This window comes from Hyperoodon ampullatus (genome assembly GCF_949752795.1).
Source record: "Hyperoodon ampullatus genome assembly, chromosome: 4".
Lineage (NCBI taxonomy): Eukaryota > Metazoa > Chordata > Mammalia > Artiodactyla > Ziphiidae > Hyperoodon > Hyperoodon ampullatus.
The window spans coordinates 86,467,584-86,473,583 of record NC_136917.1 but is presented as its reverse complement, the minus strand read 5'-3'; positions in this window follow the sequence as shown (position 1 = coordinate 86,473,583).

Here is a 6,000-nt window from a genome sequence, read left to right as displayed (position 1 = left end):
AATAATAATTTAAAAAAATATTGTGGGACCATCTAATGTGGTGCTTAGAAGGAAAAGAAGAAAGGTCTCAAATCAATAGCCTAAGCTTATACCTTAAAAAATTGTAACAGAGTGGATTTAAATCCAAAGCACACAAGAAGAAATAGTAAAGAGCAGAAATCAATGAAATTGAAAACATTTGATTTTTGAGTAATAAAATAAGAAGCTGGATCTTTGGAAAAATTAACAAAATTGATAAACGTGGAAACAAACTAATAAAGACAAAAGAGGGGACACATTGCCAATATCAGGAATGAAAGAAAAGACACCACTATAGATGCTATAGACATTAAAAGGACAATAAAGAAACAACTTCATGGCAATTAATAGATGAAAGAGACAAATTCATTGAAAGATACAAACTACTAAAGCTCATATAGTAGGTGACTCACATAGTCAAAGACTGAAAGATTTTAAGAAAAAATTAGATAACCCTAACCATCCTATACCTATTAAAGTAATTAAATTTATTCTTTAAAGCCTTTCAACAAAGAAAACTAGGCCCAGATGAGTTAGCTTGCAAACTCTGATAAACATTTATAAAATAATACTAATCTTATCCAAGATTTTTCGGGAAAGATAAGAGGAATAAACACTTTAAGCCTATGAGGCCAGCATTATTCTGATACAAAAATATTACACAAAAAGGTATTCTTCATGTACACAGATACCAAAAAATACCCAACAATTTATTAGCAAATCTAATCCACCAATTTATGAAAATGATAATACATCACAACTAAGTGAAGCATATCTAGAGAATGCAAGGTTGATTCAACATCTGAAAATAAATCAATGTAATCCGTCTTATTAACACACCAAAGAAGATAAACCATAAGATTATCTCAATAAGTACAGTTAAAACATTTGAGCACAATGTACAATCATGATTAAAAAACTCTCATCAGTCTAGAAACAGAATGGGGACATCATTAACTTGATAAAAGGATTATTATACTTAATATAATAATATGTAGTATATAATAAAACCTGATAAAAGGCCCTAGTATACTTAATAATGAAAGACTGAAAGCTTTTCTCTTAATATCAGGAACAAGACAAGGATATCTGCTCTCACCACTCCTGTTCAACATCATACTGGAGGGCTTAGCGCAATAAGGAAAAAGAAAGGGTGGTAGGGGAGGTGGTTACACATAAACTGAAAACAAAAGAAACAAAACTGTTCTATATCCACAAATGATACAACTATCTACATGAGAAAATCCGAAAGAATCTACAAAAAAAAAAAGTTACTAGAATAGGTGAGTTTAGCAAGGTTGCCAGGTTCAAAGTCAGTATACAAAACTGTATTTCTAAATACTGTCAGTGAACAACTGGACATGGAAATTTAGGAAAATTATATTTATAATACTATCAGAAGTGATGAAATACTTGGATATAAATCTGACAAAATATGAACAACATCTGTATGTTGAAACTATAAAATGCTAATGATGGAAAATGAAGATCTTTGATTAAAACAAAATAGATGGAGATATCCTGTGTTCATTGATTGAAAGACTCAATATTAAGATGTCAATTCTTCCCAAATGGATCCATGCATTCAATATAATCTAAATTAACATCCCCTCAGTACTTTTTATAGAAACCAACAAGTCATTTCTAAAAAATTGTATGGAAAAGCAAAATAACTAGAATATCCAGAATGATTTTGGAAAAAAATAAAGCTGAAGAACTTACATTACCTGATTTTAAAACTTACTATAAAGCAACAATAATCATGACAATGTGGCATTGGCAAAATGATAGATACAAAGATCATGGGGACAGTCCAGAAACAGACTCACATACACAGTCAACTGATTTTTGAGTAAGTTATTAATTCAATGTTGGAAAGGAAAGTGTTCCCCAAAAATGGTGCTAGAATTGGGAAAATAAACTTGACCCTTATCTCACACCATATACAAAAATTAACTCAAAATAGATGATACACCTTGACATAAAAACTATAACATTTGTAGAAGAAAACATAAGAGGAAATATGCGTAACTTTGCACTGAGCAAACAGAACACAGAAACACAAATCATAAAAGGAAAAACTGAATTTAGTCAAAATTAAAAGCCCCTCTATTTTAAACAGTTAGGAAAATGAAAAGGTAAGCTTCAGACTGCACTCTCTGTATATGCACCTGTGTGGGTCAAAGGACTTGTATAGAAAAATGTTTGAAGAATTCCTCCAACTCAATAAGACAAACAACTCAATGTTTTAAAATGGGCAAAAGAGGGCTTCCCTGGTGGCACAGTGGTTGAGAGTCCGCCTGCCAATGCAGGGGACACGGGTTCGTGCCCCGGTCCGGGAAGATCCCACGTGCCGTGGAGCGGCTGGGCCCGTGAGCCATGGCCGCTGGGCCTGCGCATCCGGAGCCTGTGCTCCACAGCGGGAGAGGCCACAACAGTGAGAGGCCTGCGTACCGCAAAAAAACAAACAAACAAACAAAACACACTGAGCTGTACATTTTATTGTATGTAAATTATCCTCAATAAAGTTGATTCTTTAAAAAAAAGCTCTCTTGGGAAAATATTAACCAGGGAATACTGGTGATGCCCCTATACAACCACTCAAAAGATATCAAAAACATCAATAAAATTCAATACCCACTTATGGTTTTTTAAAATGTCATCAGAAATGAAAAACAACAATAAAATCATCTTGGAAAGCTAAGAATACAAGAACACATTTTAACCTATTACACTCTCCATTTATCAGAAAGCTTCAGCAAACATCATAATTGATGGCTAAAACATCAGAAACAATCCCCTTAAAGTCTGAAACAACACCAAGTTGAACTATCACTGCTATTATTTAACATTATATAAAACGTATAATAGCAAAAGCAATGAGGAAAACACACAAATTATAAAACTTAAAAGAAAGCCACAAAACTATTTTCAGATAATCAACTCAATAAAGTGATTAGATACATGATAAACAGAAAAAAATTCAAAAGTTTTCATGTAACTGGAGGGGGAAAAAAAGAGAAAAAATGTTACTAGAAAGTTTCCATCCACCAGAGCTGTCAAATCATAAAATAGCTAGGAATACTAAGAAGGAATGTCATACATATGGGAATAAAACTATAAAACTTTCCCTAAGCAAGGTGTGAATAAAATGTAGAGACATACCATACATACACATATTTCTGAGGGGAGAGACTCAGTATCATGAAGGTCAGTTTGCCCCATATTAATCTAAAATTTCAATATAACCTCATTCAAAATACCTGAGGATTTTTTAATTTAATTTACAAGTCTAAACTTCACTTGGAGAAGAAATGCATAAGAGTCAAGAATAACTTCAAAAAGAGTAATACGGAGGGAGAAATGGTTATCAAAATTTTAAATACACATTCTCTTTTTAACCCAGCAATTCCATTTCTAGGAATCCATGCTCCAGAAATAATCACATAAAGAGGAAGTTTCCTGAACAGCTCTTAGGATGAAGGTAGAACTAGAAGGGGAAGTGGGAGGTATACGTTTTACCTTACAGTCTTCCATACTGTCTGAAGTTTTAAAATTTAAGATTTAAAGTTTGTAATTAAAAACAAATAAATGTAAAAGTTGGCTTCAAATAAAGCATTATTTGTGATAGGAAAAAGAAACTAATTAATTCAAATGTCTTTCAGTAAGGGAATGGTTAAGTAAATTACAGCCCATTGAAGCTATTGAAATATCATTTAGCTTTTAAAAGGTATCAGGGAGACAGGTTTAACAAGTAAAGATGGCCAAGATGTGTAACTTAGTGAAAAAAGCAAGTGATATAATGTGTTTGGTACACCCCACCAAACTCCCCCAACTTTACATGTATGCATATGCGTTTAAAAGTGTACATGAGAAAGAAGTACAATACTGTTAACTCTAGACAGTGGAATGAGACTGGGGGATGAAAGGAAATGTTCACATTTTACTTAATAGTTCATTTTCTGTATTGCTCAATTTTACATCTAGTTCGTATGTCTGTTAATTAATTTTTTAAAATTAAAGTTATTTCATATAAAAATGATAAATTCCAGAGGACATGGGAAAAAATAGTTTAAACGTTTATAAAAATCTTTAAAACGTTTATCTTCATGTTTATTTACATACTCTGCAAATGATCTATAGTCTTCACCAGAGGTGGCTACCAATGTAAAGAAATCTAACTTACCAGTTATGATAAAAACAACATATTAAGCCTTTAAAAAAATCATATTAAGCCTTTAAAAAAATCATAAACTTCCCCGAACCAAAGCAGACTCAAAGCAGTGCCTATGCGTATGTTAAAAAAGAAGAAGAAGAAGAAAAAAAATGACTGGAGAGGTTAAGTCTCCTAAATAGATTCTTCCTCTCAGTAAAAAAGACTACCTCCTCCCCTCTTCTTCAACTTGGTCTGAGCGGCTTTAAACTCACCATTTTGAATGTGCGCAAAATGATTAACAAGCAGTAATCTCAGGGAGGCCGAAACTGAAGGTGCATCCGCCAGAGGCGTGCTCTGACCTGACAGCGCTAACTGGGAGAAGCATTGATGGAATGGTGCTAATATCGGGAGAAGAATGATTGTTATGGTCTGTACAGGGTGTCTGGGTGACAGAGCCTCGGTGACAATCGGGAAAAATGCAAATACAGTCAGCAGAGCGACGGCAACGGAAGGTTTTTCGGGGAAGAGGTGTTGATGCAGGCCTGTGGCGTAATATGGATCAGCTCTACACAGGGTGACTGGAAATGGGCAGAGAGGGCGGGTGAGAGGTGTTAGTAGGGGACACACTCTTCTAACACAGTCGCGATTGTAGGGAGAAAGGCAGCGGGGTCCTTGGCCAAGGCACCAAGGACAGCAGAAGAGGCAGCAAGAAAGAGCGGCCGGTGAAGACCCCGATACCAGTCTATGCCATCGCCGGAGGCAGCGGGCGCTGCGGCCACCGACAAGAGCGTGGCCCCAGGTTCGGGCTGGACAGGGCCCAGAAGGCGAAGAAGGCCTCTCCCAGCCATCAACCCCACCCACCATGGCCGGCGCGGCGGGCCAGGGACAGGCCCCACTCCTTCTCGAGGACAGAAATTAAGAAACGGAGGTGAAGGCAGCAATTTCCTCGCCTTGTCCCTCACCTTCCCAACATGAGAACAAGCCAGATTAAAAAAAAAAAAAAACCCTCACCGAACTGTGCAGCGGCTCCGGAGCGAGAACAGCGCTCGATCCTCCACCCGCCACCACCGCCTTCTTCTCCGCCTCCGACTCCTCCCCCGCCGAACGCGCAACGGCTCGCGGCGGCGGCGGCGGCTGCGGCGGCAGCGGCGGCGGCGGCGCCGGCGGCGGAAGCAGAAGCGGCCGTGGCGCGTCCCGCCCCTTGCGCCGCGGTAGAGGAGAAGGAGGAGGGAACGCAAGCCAAGCCCCCAAAACAGAGTCGACCAATAGGCTTAAAGGACCTCTGCGGGAAAAATCCACATACCCAATCGGAACCTGAGGAGTGGGCTCACGTCAATGGTTGGGACGTGGCAGAAAAAGGGAAATATACTTAGACTGTCTTTACACCCTGGTCCCCCTTTCTCGCCCAGGGGCAAGTTCACCGATTGGCCGTAGAGCGGAAGGACGAAACCCACCCCTGCCTGGCCCCGCCTCCTTTCCCTGCAGCACTGCGACGTTGGGGGGCGGGGGCGGGGCACCATGCTAGAGCTGGAACAGCAGGCCTTTTGTGGTTTGGGCTGGGAGAAAAGGGCGGGGTCTCAGGGAAAGGGAAGCGGGTGCGGAGAGCTAAAGGAAGAACTGGCGCAGCTAGGCTTTCAGAAATTCCAACAGCAACAATCAACATGGAGGCGTTAAAATCAATCCTAATTTGACTGGAGACCTAACTAACAAGATTAGGGTCTCCTGGCATAAAGTTCAAACCTTTGCAGTTCAGATATGGGTGGGCCAAGAGAAAATAGCAGACGGAGGAAGGGCAGGTCTTCCTCCCTGCCCACCTTGCCTGCGCA